Raw genomic sequence first — 16,347 nt, 5'->3', positions numbered from 1 at the left:
GGTACCTCCATACTGTTTTCCGTAATGGTTGCCCCAGTCTATATTCCCATCAGCAGTGTACAGGGGTTCCCTTTTCTCCACACCCTCAGCAATGTGTGCTATCTCTTGGCTTTTTGATGATCCCTATCCTAACGGTTGTAAGGTGTTGCCTCGTAGTAGCATTTTCCTGATGATTAATGATGTTGAGTACCTCTTCATATACCTGTTAGTCATTTTGTATGTCTTCTTTGAAGAAATATGTATTCAGGCCCTCTGCCCATTGTTTAAATTGGATTGTGTTACTGCCATAGAGTTGTATGATTTCCTTACAAAATCTGGATATTAATCCCTTATTCATATATACGGTTCGCAATTATTTTTTCCCATATGAAAGTTGCCATTTCACATTGTTGATTCTTTCCTTCGCTGTGCTTTTTAGTTCTTGAAATTCATTCCTGTGAGAATGATTGATTTCTCTAGTCAATTGACTATAAGACTTGTAATACAAGATTGAATAGGTGCGAGGTAGTAGGCATGCATTCCTTGTTCCTGATCCCCGGGGAAACCTTTGAGTGCCCCCCGCCCACCGCAATAAATAAATTACTAGCATTCGGACTTAGGTATATGTGTTTTTTCATGTTAAGAAAGCATCCTGTGATCCCTATTTTCCTGAGGCTTTTCTATTTTTTAACATAAAGAGGTGTTGAATTTTCCATAGGCTTTTTCAGCATCTCTGGTGATAACCATATGATATTTGTCTTTAACTGTATTAATATGGTGGATGATATCAAGGTCCTTTCTAATATCTAACCAACCTGCATTGATGGGATAAATCCTACTTTGCCAAAGTATATTATGATTTTTTAAATGTGTTGTTGGATGTTTGCTAATATTTTATCTAGCTTTTTTACATCTACACTTATCTCCCCATGTCACACTTGCTTCATCAAGGGAGTTATGAAAATTTCCTTTTTAAGGCTGTTGAATAAGTTATAGAGCATTGGTACTCTGGTATACCATCTGATCTCTGAAGTTTATTAGAATTCACCTGTAATAGCATGTGAGCCAGGTGCTCCGTGGGAGTCATTCCTTAATAAATTTTCCTATGAAAATTGGCCAATTTAAGCCTTCCAGCATTAGAGTGAAAATACCGATAATCTGATTTCCCTAGGAAATTATGAATTTCATGAGTATTTTAAAATTTATTTGCATACAGGCTTCAAAAGTAATCTCATTTTTTTTTCTGTTTAAATGATTATCATTTGTCATTTACTATTTTGTGTATTTGTGCTCTCTCCCTTTCTTCTTTCATTAATCTAGCTAGTGAGTTTGTCCATTAAAATGAAGCAGGATTTTGATCTAATAAATATACACATATTGATTTCCTACTACGTATCTTATCAATTTCAGCTCGTTCATTCATTCATTCATTCATTTTAGTGAGCGAGTCTCCCTGGATCACTCAGTCTGGAGTACAGGGGCGTGATCATAGCTCACTGCAGCCTCCAGCTCTTGGTCTCAGGCTATCTTCCCACCTCCGCCTCCTGAGTGAGTAGGACTACAGGCATGTTCCGTCACGTCCAGCTAATGAATTATCATTATTATTATTATTATTATTTTGGTAGAGGCAGGGTCTCCTTATGTTGCCCAGGCTGGTGTCAATCTCCAGGCCTCAAGTGATCCTGCCACCTCAGCCTCTCAAAGTGATGGGATTACAGGTGTGAGCCACCAAGACTGGCAATTTCTGCTTTTATATTATTTATTTATTTGTGTTCCTTTTGGATTCCCTGGTTGTTCTTCTATTAGATTTTTGAGGCAATGCTTTAATTTATTTAATTTTATTCTTTCATTTTTACTGATCAGAGTATTTAGCGGTCTGAATCTGCCGCCAATCACTGCTTTAAATATCTTCTACAGATTCTCATACGTAAGCGCTCGTTGTCACTCTTCTTAAATATTTCTGTAACTTCAGTTTGTGTCTCCTTTTTATCTCAACATTTGCTTAATAGAAGGCTCAAACATTTTTCTTCCAGGTAGAAGACCCTTTCTGATTTCAGTTTCTGTTAGTAAGTTCTACTTTTGTTTCATCACGATTGCAAAGGGTTGGGTGTAATATTTCTACTTCATGGAAATTAATGAGGTCTTCACTGTGAGATAATTATAATCGTGTTTCATTAATGTGCCATCAGCTTCTGACAAGGTGGTTTATTCTTCGTTTCCAAGGTGTAGAGTTATGTGTGCCTGTGTGTCTGTGTGTATCTATGCCTATGTGTGTGTACACACATACAATGTATCTTATTAATTATGTTGTTTAGATTTTCTGTATACTTCTCTTTATTGTACCACCACATTTGCCTTGTACTGAGACTTGCCATGCATTAAATCTCCTATTACTACCCTGGTTCAACATCTCCATACTTTTTGGCCTTACGAAGGTGGACGCTATGGTAATTTGTGCATAAATATTCCGAAGTATTATATCTTCACTGTAAATTTTCAGTTTTAACGTTAACGTGTAAACTTTGTCATTAAAAAAAAAACATTTTTAGCACCTGTTTCTTATTGAGCATTTTACTATCTGGTCCACTAGTTGGTTTTTAACCCGTAGTCTCCTTTGACACTTATTTACTGCCTTATGAAAAAAAAAAAGAAAAAAAAGTTTACTATGGTTTTTTCTATCCCTCTTATTTCTCTCAATTTACTTGCACTATTTCTTTTTTCCAAAATATAAAATAAACGCACATTAGCCGTTTTCCTTGCTCCACCTTCATATTAGTATTAGGTACCAAAAGCTCACCCTCAGATGTTTTAGGGAAGATTTTCCTGTCATTACCCGTGGAATGACAATCCCAGTTTACCCTTTAGAATATAGGTTAGCAAACGTTTTCTGTAAAGAGCCATATAGTAAATATTCCAACCAGCGGGCCATAGTTTGTAGACCCTTGCTCTAGTGCAGTCCTCACGAAGGGCTGATGGGTACATAATTTCCTAAGTTTCTGTCTGATGTTCTATAAACCGTGATATTTGTGAAGGATCAGCTAAGCTGGATATCAAATCATTACTTCAGACTTTTCTTGTAAGTCCGTTTCTGAGTTCAGAGTTTTAAATTATATTCTAAATCAAGGCAGGTTTTATAATCTCAAATGCTTGTTTGAATGGAATTAATTCTGTTTGGAGGACTGACTTACAGTTTTTTAAATCTGTTTCATGGTTGTTTAATATGTGTGAACTTTTGTCTTCTGCTCTTTTTCTCTTTCTGGAATGATTTGTAAGGAATTCTCCTTCCTTTTTTTCATTTATATGATATTGGATTGTTTTACTAGATTCCTATTTTAATGGTGCTGTTTTCTGTCAGTGTAGAAAAATTCAGGCCTTAAATTTACTGATTTCGTTTGTTTGTTTTGGCAGTGGACAAAGAAGTGATGAGTGCTCTGATTCTATGATTCTCCTATGTGTTGCAAGATTCTTCATTTTCCGCTTTTGTTTCTTTTCCCCATCATTACCAAAGTGCCAAAGTGGGCTTCTCCCTTTCTGTCTGCCTTTACCCTTCCCCAGAAGCTGTGCATTTCAAAGAGTACTTTTTTTTTTTTTTCCTTAAGACAGAGTCTCGCTCTGTTGCCCAAGCTGGAGTGCAGTGGTGTGATCTCGACTCACTGCAACATCTGCTTCCTGAGCTCCAGCGATCCTCCCACCTCAGCCTCCCGAGTTGCTAGGACCACAGGCACACACCACCACACTTGGCTAATGTTTTAAGGTTTTGTAGAGACGAGGTCTCACTATGTTGCCTAGGCTGATCTGAAACTCCTGGGCTCAGTGATCCTCCTGCCTTAGGCCTTTCAAAGTGATGGGATTACAGACGTCAGCAACTGCACTCAACCCAAAGACTACATTCAGAGATCATCTGTACCTCTTTACACTACACCTATTTTAGAGTCCCTTCCCTATAGTCCCTGCTCTCATTATCTGGGACACCTTTTTGGTATTTTTTAGACTTGGTATGGGCCCAGTTGTTTTAACTGTAGTTTCAGAACAACTTGCCTCTTCCTTTCTCTGTATCGCTTGCAGCTTTTCTCGGTCTGTCTTTGCTTGCCACAAAGCCTAGTGATGGGAACATGACAGATCATGTGCTGGGATTTCATGCTTTTTCTCTTTTTACTCACTACTAAAGACTTGGCATTATCCGTTTCTAAGCAACCATGAGGATGTGGCTTCTGTATAGATTGACATCATCTTCCTTTGTGATTGGTTTATATCCTTTTCACAGGAGACATTGGGGAGGCAGGTGTCTGGGTGGTTAGACATTACCTTCTGCTGACTTACAGCTGATTTCAGATGGCATTTTATCTTATCTAAATGTATATGTGTGTGTATACAAACACACACACACACACACACACACAAACACAGACATTTATACGCACATACAAGTCTATTTCTATTCTAATATAGTTCTCTTGAAGTGGCTGTTGGATTCACCATAGATTTGTTCAATGCGTATTTCATTCATTGCTATCCTTGGTGGCAGTCAAGAGACTAGAAATCTTCTGGGGATTTGTTAATGTTCCTCACCCTAAAGCAGGTTCACGAAGATGGACCAAAAGGCGCCAGCCACACTGCTAGAGCTTGCTGCATGGGGTCTGCTGAGTGGAGAGCCTGCAGCTATCCATGCTCTTGAGGAGCTCCCATGGGGCCTCTATGTTCCATTGTTTATCATCTCCTTCTCGGGAGGACAGAAGGTGAAACTGAAGGCCATGGTGAGGATTTGGCCTTCCCGTTGTCTCTGTGTTGGACCACTGAGTGTAGAGTCACACTACGAAATCTTGGGAGCCACGACTGATGGTCTGCATATCTTCCCTGCCCAGAACTCTTCCTCTTGGTAACCCTAATGTACACTAGAGACATAGTGAGTCATCAGGAGGGTGTGCTGGAGCCTGAGGCAGGGGATGGCCTAACAGTCTCCTAAAGGTAGTTGATGGTGAATGCTGAGAACCTCTGTGAGGTTGTTGGTCCAACACTTGAGGCCACCTTAAGGACTCTAATGTCTTACAGAGTCACCTCTATTATGGAATAGAGGTGACTGAGAATGCTATTGATGGATTTACCTACTGGGCATGATTACATATGATTTACCTACTGGGTATGATTACCTAGAATAACAACATGGGCGTTGAGACTGGGGAGGATCAGAGGAGAAGCAAGGATGGGGAAAATAATGAAAGATGTTGAGTTTGTATGGAAGAAAAAATTTTTGTTGGTAGATTGTACGTGGAGTGAAGAGCAAAGATAAAGGGTTTGTCCCTGCTTCTCCTCATTGATCTTGCCAGATTAGATTAAAATCAGCTGCCTTTCCTGTTCTGTCTTCCTCTCTCTACAGGGGGCCAAAACGGAGGGTGCTAGGTTTAAGGCAGGACCCAGCCAGCAGAACCACATGCTCTTAGATCAGGAACACATTTCCATTTTGTTTTCAGTCTTGTGTTTACTCTCAGCACTCTATCCTGAAAAGAGAAGAAGCCAAGCGCAGTGTTAGGTGCCTGGAAATTGTACGTTTAGAGTCTGAGTCTCAGCCCAACCAAGGTATGCATGAGGTTGTTAGTGGACCTTTCCCTTGAGAAAGGACCTTTCCCGTGAGAAAAAGGTCACTCTTTTCTTTCCTTTCGAGTAAAGTTGAGCAGAGCCTTGGGTCCTTGCACCTTTGCTGCAGAGATTTGCAAATTGATCAAGTGTCTGCCCATAAAAGCATCCTGCAGTTTCTGGAACTGGGATGCACTGATCACCTGGAAGGAGATCAGGCTTATTTGGGTGAAGTCGACATCCTTTTGGCACCAAGGATCCACCTGGACAGACTTAGTCTGTCTAAAATCACTTTAAAATCCTGTAAGCAGAGAACCTTCTCAACTTTTCTCACTCATCTTGAGCAGATGAACAACCTCCATGAACTCAGCTTGTCATTCTTCTGCCTCACGGATCGGCTGGACAAAATTTCCGGATGAGGGGCTGGGACGGGACCTGGGTTCCCTGAATGCCCCGTTATGAACAAAGGAGTGTGACTAGTCATAGATATTCTTAAAATACCTTGCAACCTATTTCTCCTTCCACATCAGCTGGGTGTTTGAAACTGGCCAAGCTAGAGAGTGTAGTCCCTCATGCTGAGGAGAAAGGATTAGAAAAGTCAGCTGTGCCCGGTCAGTCAGTCAGTCAGTCAGTTAACCACGTGCAGACACTAGGATGAAAAAGAAAACAGTCCTTCTTTTATTGGAGTTTATAGCCTTCTAGAGAAGAAGGGGAGGCGTTCAGTTGGAGAAATAACTTATGCTGTAGCACTGATGCAAATCCCCATGTAGTGGTCACAATAGGTAATACTGCCACATCATTTTGTTCCTGTAGTTTTCCCGAGGCTTAGGACTTGAATGGAGAACTTGTCATTTGGAAATTCATTGAAGGTAAGTCTCAGTCGGCTGCTTTCCCAGACACATCCCCATCAAATAAGTGAACTAGATACACTGCTAATTATACTGTAGGCACTAAGTTAAAATCTTTTTCACTGAATCTTTCCCACAATCCTGTATAATAATTGCTATTGTACACATTTGAAAGACTAAAAAACTGTATCTCAGAGTGGAAAAGTAACTTTCTTAGGGTCACAGAGCTATTAAGTCTGACTCTAAAGCCCACAATGTTACCTGCTGTTACAATGGACATGCAGATTACTTTATTCGAGAGTCATAAGCATCTATAATTCAGAACTGCTTGCTCTAGTCCAACCCTCGTTCTTCAGAAATACCTTCCTTTTTTCCCTCTACAGAGTCCCGCTATCTCATTTGTATCCACTGTATGTGTCTCTCTGTGGACTTTGTACCAGAGACATCACTGCCCTATCCCAGAGCTCTCAGGTTATCCACCTAAAACTGTTGAGTCTGAGTAACAGTCAGAGGTCCTGGGAAGTTTCTGGGCCATTCCTGGCTCTGCTGGAGAAGGTCTCAGGGACCCTGCAGCATCTGGAGATAGACAACTGCCTGATAACTGATTTTACTTTCTCTCTTGTCACCCCAGCCCTGAGCCACTGTTCCCACCTCTGTGTCCCTAGCTTTGTCTTCAACTGCATTACAATGCCTGTGCTCACAAGTCTTCTGCAGCACTTAACAGCCTGGATGGAGCTGAAGTATGTGATTTGTCCTGTTCCTGTCCATGGCTATGAACAATGGCGTTGTCATGGCAGTTCGGACATAAAAGCTTGCTGAACTGCAGGCCCAATTGAAGGTGATGCTACAGGCAGTACAGCAGAACAACATGAACTAGAACACCCATCCTGAGTGATTTTCATGGGGCAACGAGCTGTTTCATCACTGATGTGTGGCCACTAAAACAGAGTGTTCTTGCCTGAAGCCCAGTTTTTAAAGACACATAATGTAAAATTCTGCTCTTCCGGGAAACTGGTGTTAGGAAGATTGGGTGTATAACTGACCTCTATAAGAGAAAAGCCCTAAGAAGGAAACAGCAGGCATTGAGAAGTGCTGTGAGTCCCTAGCCCATTGTCGTCTACATCCTCCATCTCGTTACTGACCACAGTGTTGGGTGTGTGACGTGGGCTGACCCAGTCATGGCACACCCCGTCCACACTGATCGGTTCACTTATGGGTACTTGACACCAGTCAGGACAATTGAAACCTTTCCTGCATGTTTTTCTGGAGTAGGTGCTGGTTACTGAAGCCAATAATATTACTCACTGAATTCCTTTGATCTTCTTGTATTCATGATTGCCTCAGGCTGCTTATGAGAAACCATTGGCAATTAAAATGATAAACAACAACAATAAACAAACTATGCCCACTACCTACTGGCGTCTTTATCGGTATATTGCTATCTCCTTTCCTGGGTCTCAGAAGCCTGGGGCTCAGTCTGCCCTTATTTCACATAGATTCACCAAAGGTCTGTTATTAATCAGGTACTGTTCCTGGTGCTAAGAATGAATAGGCAAATAAGACCCTACACCAAGTCACTCTCAGTACAGATCGTCCTATGATTTGTCTGTTTCCCCACTCTTTTCTTTGGGGATTTGGGAAAGCTATTTAACCCATCTATATGCCAGATTTATTTGTTTGTTTATTTGTTTGTTTGCTTTTTGCTTTGCCCCTTGCAGACTCTGCTTAATCCACATTGGCCTCTATATGCTGTTGGATAGCTCATCAGGACTCAGGCCATAGCTTAACTGTTACCTCCTCCAAGGGGTTTTTCTCTTACTTCCCTCTGCTTACTTACCCCACTTCTCTCCCCTTACTTTACCATACCGTTTTTTAATGTACCATGTACGTTTTCTTCAGGGTACACATCATTCCGTATGTATTTGCTCCCTCTGCTCTTCTCCTAGAGTTGCACTGTTCAGCATGGTAGACACTAGCTACATGTGGCTACTGAGCACTAGAAATTTGACTACTACAAAATGTGATGTACGATAATTGTAAAATGCACACTGAATATTCAAGACTTAGTGAGAAACAAAAAATGTAGAATAATGAATAACTTATTTGTATTGTTTATGTGATGAAGTGATTAGATACTGCAGGTCAAACACATAGTAAAAAAAAACAAAAAAAGAAGACACATACTAATGTGTTTATACTGTTCACCATGTTGAAATGATAGCACTGCAGCAAAGACAATCACTCTCAGCATTCCTATGGCATACCTCCGTGGAAGACCCAACTGATACAATAAAGCAAAGGAAAGCACTAAAAGGCACACAGATTGGAAAGGAAGTCATCAAAAAACTGTCCCTATTTACTGACACGATGGCTATGTATAAAATTTCCAGGAATTTATCAAAAACTTCCTAGAACTAAGGAGTGAGTGTACCTAGGTTGCTGTATATCAGGTTGATATTAAACATAGGTCAAGTGTACTTTTATATGCAGTCCTCCCTTTGCACAGTTCTGATATGCAGGAAGGTCATTTACCGTGATTTAGTTAAATGACACCAGTCCCTTCACAGTATGGGTCCAATTTCAGTTACCATGGTAAACTAACTCTCAGTAGTTACATAAAGACCACACTTTGCTGCTGGCTTTTCAGTCCACAAATCGCTACTGAAATTACAGACGAGAATCATGATCAGTGGCCAGTCGTGCCACTTCTTTCAAATTCTGTTTGTGTCACTCCACAAATCACTATTTAAATAATAGATAAGCATCAGGATCAGTGACCAGTCATGCCACTTTTCTTTTAAAATCTCACCGTGTTTGGTCACTGAGTATCTATTATTTATTTCATGCATCGACAGCCAAGAATGAAGCTGAGTCTCCCCCTTGTCTCCCAGTGAACTACTCATGTGACATTTTGCCGAAGAATTGGATAGTTTAAAAAGGGAATTGGCTAACAAAGAGAAAAGCAGGCAAGCAAATGACAAGAAATGATGCTGGAAGCAGAAACTGGAAAACGATCTTGATAGAAAGGATTAAGATATCCCAGTGAAAGTGGCACTTGCAAAAAAGTTTACACTACAGGATTCCTTGGAGATATTCATGACACAGAAAGAACAAAGAATAAAATGATGGAAGCTGATCAACACTTAAAACTGAGAAACAAAATATGCCAAGTCACGGGAAAAAATATGTCTACTCCATATCACAATTAATAAGATGAGACGAAGGCAAGAACTGTTCATACTACTCTTGCTTTTTTTTTTTTTTTTTCCCCATGAGAAATTCTAGATTTAGTTTTATTTGGAATGTCACCACCTTCTCCGGTATAATATATGGTATAATTAAGTTTAGAATGTGAATGCTTTATTAATATTTGAAGATATTTTCATGTTTTGAGCACTTTTCTGAAAGAATAGCTTCTATTTTAGTGAATAGTAGTGGACAAAGCCAGAATTGATGTTTTCTGTAACATTAAACTGGTATTGGTAGAAGCAGTTAAATTCAAGTTCCTTGACTCTGGTTGCAAGACTTTCTCTAAATTACTGTGACTTTGTAAAATATTCTTAATTTGAATTTTCTTGTTAATCCAATAGTCATATACACTGATCTTAAGTAAAATTTGTATGTGGCGGCCGGACATGGTGGCTCACGCCCGTAATCCCAGCACTTTGGAAGGCTGAGGCGGGTGGATCACCTGAGATCAGGAGTTCGAGACCAGCCTGGCCAACATGGTGAAACTTCGTCTCTACTTTAAAAAAAAAAAAAAAAAAATTAGTCAGGTGTGGTGGTGGGCGCCTGTAGTCCCAGCTATTTGGGAGGCTGAGGCAAGACAATTGCTTGACCCCGGGAGGTGGAGGTTGCAGTAAGCCAAGATCGTACCATTGCACTCCAGCCTGGGGGACAAAGTGAAACTCTATCTCCAAAAAAAGAAAAAATCGTATGTGACTAGTTATTAATTGTTCATTTCACTTTCACTGACATTTCTGCTTTCACTTCACAGTGCTTTAAAAATATGACCTGTTGGATTTCTACTTTCATGAAGTTAATGGTTAATGTCATTTTTAGACCTAAAACTTTTTCTTTATTAAAAATCTTCATGTGTTTTTAAATTTTATTTTAAGTTCCGGGATACATATGCCCGACATGTAGGTTTGCTACATAGGTAAACGCATGTCATGGTGGTTTGCTGCACCTATCGGCCCATCACCCAGGTATTAAGCCCCCCATGCATTAGCTATTTATTCTGATGCTCTCCCTTCCTCCCGCCCCCCTGAAAGGCCCCATTGTGTGTTGTTCCCCTCCCCGTGTCCATGTGTTCTCATTGTTCAGCTCCCCCTTTTAAGTGAGAACATGTGGTGTTTGATTTTCAGTTCCTGTGTTACTTTGCTGAGGATAACGGCTTCCAGATCCATCCATGTCCCTGCAAAGGACATGATCTTGTTCCTTTTGTGGCTACATAGTATTCTCTGGTGTATATGTACCGCATTGTATTTATCCAGTCTATTGTTGATGGCCATTTGGGTTGATTCATTGTCTTTGGTATTCTGAATAGGGCAGCAATGAACATACGTGTGCATGTATCTTTATAATAGTATGATTTATATTTCTTTGAGTAGACACCCAGTAATGAGATTGCTGGGTCAAATGGTATTTCTGATACTATGTCTTTGAGGAATTGCCACACTGTCTTCCACAATGGTTGGACTAATTTGCACTTCCACCAACAGTGTAAAAGCGATCCCATTTCTCCACAGCCTCACCAGCATCTGTCGTTTCATGACTTTATAAAAAAAAAAAAAAATCACCGTTCTGACTGGCATGAGATAGTATCTCATATTGGTTTTGACTTTCATTTCTCTAATGATCAGTGATGCTGAGCTTTTTTTCACATGTTTGTTGGCCGCATAAATGTCTTCTTTAGAAAAGTGTCTGTTCATGTCCTTTGCCCACTTTTTAATGGGGTTGTTTGTTTTTTCTTGTAAATATCTTTAAGTTCCTTGTCGATTCTGGATATTAGACCTTTGGCAGATGGATAGATTGCAAGCATTTCCTCCCAGTCTGTAGGTCGTCTGTTCTCTCTGATGATAGTTTCTTTCACTGTGCAGAAGCTCTCTAGTTTAACTAGATCCCCTTTGTCAATTTTTGCTTTTGTTGCAATTGCTTTTGATATTTTTGTCATGACGTCTTTGCCCGTGCCTATGTTCTGAATGGCACTGGCTAGATTTTCTTCCAGGGTTTTTATAGTTTCAGGTTTTACATTTAAGTCTTTAATCCATCTTGAATTAATTTTTGTATAAGGTGTAAATAAGGGGTCTGGTTTCAATTTTCTACATGTGGCTAGCCAGTTCTCCCAGCACTATTTAGTAAATGGGGAATCCTTACCTCATTGCTTCTTTCTGTCGTGTTCGTCAAAGATCAGATGGCTGTAGATGTGCGGTCTTATTTATGAGATCTCTATTCTGTTCCATTGGTCTATGTGTCTGTTTTTGTACTGGTACCATGCTGTTTCAATGGCAAGTGCTGCAAATAGAACAAAAGGGACTGTCGCTCATTGTTGGTGGAAATATAAAATGGCCCAGACACTTTGATATACAATTTGGCAGTTTTGCATAAAATTAAAGGTACACTTACACAGCAATCCCACTCCAGGGTATTTACCCAAGAGGAATGAAAACCTTTTTTCCCAGAAAAACCTGCAAGCAAGTCTTTCTTAGTTTGCTAAAAACTGGAAACATCCCCAATGCGCATTAACTGGGGAATGGATGAACAAACTGTGGTGTGTACACACAATGAAACACTACTGGACAGCAAGACAGGTTCTAAGTACTGATAACATAATATGCGTGCCACAGAATGGATGGCTCTCAAATCCCTTATGCTGACTGAAAGAAGACATACTCAAAATTCTACATACGATGCCATTTATTTGGCTTTATAGAAAAGGGAAAACCAGAGAGACAGAACAAATCAATCAGTGGTTCTCCTGGGCTGTAGAAGATCATCTTTAAAAGGGCATGAGGGCACTTTATGGAGGTTTGGACGTGTCCAAGATCTTAATTCTTGGGTTGATCACGTGGTTGCGTGCTTTTGTCAAAAGGCACAGAATCACGTCCTGAAAAAGGGAAAAGGTCGCCCTGTATCTCAAAACTCTGCACCTTGTTACTTTGTAACAATTTTGTCTATAGCTAAATAGAAAGCTGAGACTAAGAAAGGTCAAGTATCGTGAAGTAAAGAGAGGTTCTATTAGCAATAGCAAAGAGTTGGACTTCAAGTTCTGTGTCCCTTTCATTTGTTTTTAAATTTTATTTATTTATTTTTTAATTTGACCAAAAATTGTATATATTTATGGGGTACAATGTGATACTTTGAAAAGTGTACGTATACATTTAGAAAGATTAACTCAAACTAATTAATATGTCCATCATCTCACCTACTTATCACATTTTATTCTGAGACTATCTAAAATCTACTTTTAAAGCAATTGATATATATGATACACTATTACTAACTCTTCTCACTATGCTGTGCAATCAATCACCAAAACATTCCTGCTGTCTAACTGTGCTCCAGTCCCAAATCCTCAGCAGTAAATGCCCCTGTCTCTCCTCGGTGAAAGACTCTTGAGTCATAAAGTAGTCTTAGTGTAGTCCTCTCTGGGGCTTAGTTGTCCCACATGTTTCCTGCCATCCACCAGAACCTCTCGGCCCGTAGAGAGTCTTCTGAACTTGAGAAGCGGCAGGATTATGAGAGCCCAGCATGTCATACACCTGCTTGCTCATTGCCCCTTCTCTCACCTTGGCCCTCTTGTCTTTGATTAGCAATGCCATCTCAACATTGGGCATCATGAACATAACTCTTCTGGCCTGTCACAGAAATGAAGCAAATGAAGTGACAGTTGAAATATATATATATGTATATATATATATATATATATATATATACACCAGACGTAAGTCAAACCGTTTAAACTGTTACTTTTGTATTAGTGTCATACAAAACAGGCGGTAAGACAACAACCATTATTTGGAATAAAGAAGGCCACCATGTCGTCATGATAGAACGTTTATCAAAGAACCAAAAAGGCTGAACTTACATGCACTCAAAAACATAGCTGAGAAATATATAAAACACAATGTTCAGAGTTATAGGAAAGTTGCCTCAATAAAATATAAAAGTGCACTATTTTCGAGTGGGGGCAGTTCCAAGAAGTAGCAAGATCCAGGGAGTGGCCATGAGCATGGCAGTCAAATGAGAGTCAAAGTCAAGTTGACAGGACCATTAAAATAGAAGAGGTCTTGCAACCATGGGGCTTGGAATCAGACTGGTTTTCTACACGAACATTGAAATCATCCAGGATTGTGACAAGATTAGGTATAGAAACTCTGAATGAGACGTAAAAGTCTTTGACCAAAAGACCAATACGTTGTTTTTATTTTAGAAAGCCACCTTTGTAAGATGTCTAGAATGGCCATAAAGTTGTATGTGTATTGGCCGGGGATATTTAAACGACAACTAACAGAAAGTGCAAGTCTCACTGGCTTATCCAATAAGGAAAGACATTTGTTCATATAACTGAGAGTTCTGAGGCAGGGTGGGTTTCATGGTTAACTGAGCCAGTAATTGAAAGATGTAAAGATCCAGGCTAAATCTTGACCCAACCACTGTTGGATTGGACATTGGATTATTGGATTAGATTAGACCAACTCTGGGCACACTCTTGGAGCTAAGAAAGTGGCCATATATCCCCAAGCACATGACTGTATTGGGAGGAGATACACTGATGGAGGCCCGAGCCCTATCAGGAAGGTGAAGAACGTATATTGTGTAGGTAAACAAAAATGTCACCTGCAGGCACAGACTCAAATCATATATACCACGATGAGCGTAGTAACCACAATATTCAAGTCCTTCTTGTTTCCAAATAGAGTGACTCTCCGGGTAACAAAGACAGATACTTTTGTTCAGGAGCTACCTATATTGAATTCATGAACAGGCAGTTACAAAGCATGAGGGTTCTCCCCTGTGCGGTGTATATTTTGGAAGAACCTCCAGAGGCATCCATTGTGGGAAATCCCATATTAATTCTTTTTCAACTCGTCAGCAAAGTTTTCTATTCAGTGCTGTCCTGAGATGATGTTGTGTCAGGAGAATTTGACTAGTGGTAAATGAATTATTCATATTTACTGTTAAGTTTTATCTTTCCGTAAACACCGGCACAGACTTCGTAAAGATATTGAAGATCCTCGGATTTCAGTACGGAACAATCTTAAGAATTGTGAGATTTAAGAATCCCATAATGGATGCCTCTTGAGGTTCCCCAGGTCTTTAGAAGAAAGTCAGACCTGGCCGGGAGTGGTGGCTCACCCCTGTAATCCCAGCACTTTGGGAGGCTGAGGTGGGTGGATCATGAGGTCAGGAGATCGAGATCATCCTGGCTAACATGGTGAAAACCTGTCTCTACTAAAAATACAGAAAATCAGCCAGGTGTGGTGAGACACGCCTGTAGCCCCTGCTACTTGGAAGGCTGAGGCAGGAGAATCGCTTGAACTGGGAGGCAGAGGTTGCAGTGAGCAGAGACTGCGCCACTTCTCTCCAGCCTGGGCGGCAGAATGAGACTCCATCTCACCAAAAACCAAACCAAACCAAACCAAACCAAACCAAAACAAAACAAAACGTGGCCTCGATCACGTCAGGGTCAGCACCTGAGACTTCGGTTACCACCTGCAGAAGTCTGACCTGCAGATCCTGACTCAACGACGGATGAATGAATACACTCTCACACCATTACAGTGATACAAGTGGGCTAGGGATGGCCGCTGGCTGCTTTCAGAGGGTAAAATGCAACCAATCAACCCAGACCCTGTGTTCATTCACACTTTTATTCCCTCAAGATTTTACAACAGAGGTTCTTTTCTGTTCTTTTTTTTTTTTATTGCATTTTAGGTTTTGGGGTACATGTGATGAACATGCAAGATTGTTGCATAGGTACACACTTGGCAGTGTGGTTTGCTGCCCTCCGTCCAGTTAACACACTTGTGGATAATTAACATGGCTAAAATAGTGGTTATACAAATGCTATAAGCTTTAGGTTCCAGGGCCCAGAGTAAACACGATTAACAGGTAATTTCCCTTTGATCTCCCACTGAGAAGGCTATCTAGCACAAAGTTAACAGGAGTAAACAGAGTGGAGACCAAGGGGTGTGGGGTAAAGCCTTTGATTACCGTCTATCTCCTTCCTGTGCTAATGTTAACGAGGTGGCTGCCTTCAGCCTGCCTCAGTAAAATCTTTTGGCTTTCCAAAAGGTTTGAAACTACAATCTATAACTTTCCCTAAATAGTTTCCATAATATTTTGCCGCCACCCTGAGTCAATAGCAACAAAAAAGAATTAAGTCAGACTCATATAATGTACCAAAGTTAAAGAACAAACTTTTCCTCCAATACATGCATTTATTCATGCTTTAAAAAGAATGTTTCCATGACAATACCAAATATGTATATGAAAAGAAAATTAAAAATAAGGTAATCACCCAATCCACACATATGCAGATTTAAAAATTAATTATCCATCTATAAATGGAAGCTCTTAATAAAGACGTTGTGGTATCACATAGACAAGGTATGTAATGTGCTTTTTGCTCATGTTTTGCCTTAGCCTTCATCTACACTGTCAAATGAGCTTAATCGTGTTCATTGGTTCATTATTTGCTAACTCCTTGATTGATTTAGCGGATTGAGCAATCTGACCAGTGAGTCATTCTATAACTGTTGATAAACTATGTGATGTTTAAAATCCAAAGATTAAAAAAATAAAACAAACATTAAATATTCTGCATTTTTCCACAGGATCTAATCACTGATAATAATTTATCAGTGATAAGCTGATCACAAGAAACAAAGGCTAAACTTTCCATACACCAAAAAGAAAACAATGTGGCTGACTATATTTTTTA

Source organism: Saimiri boliviensis, chromosome X, assembly GCF_048565385.1.
Source record: "Saimiri boliviensis isolate mSaiBol1 chromosome X, mSaiBol1.pri, whole genome shotgun sequence".
Taxonomy (NCBI): Eukaryota; Metazoa; Chordata; class Mammalia; order Primates; family Cebidae; genus Saimiri; species Saimiri boliviensis.
This window is presented reverse-complemented; position numbering follows the sequence as displayed.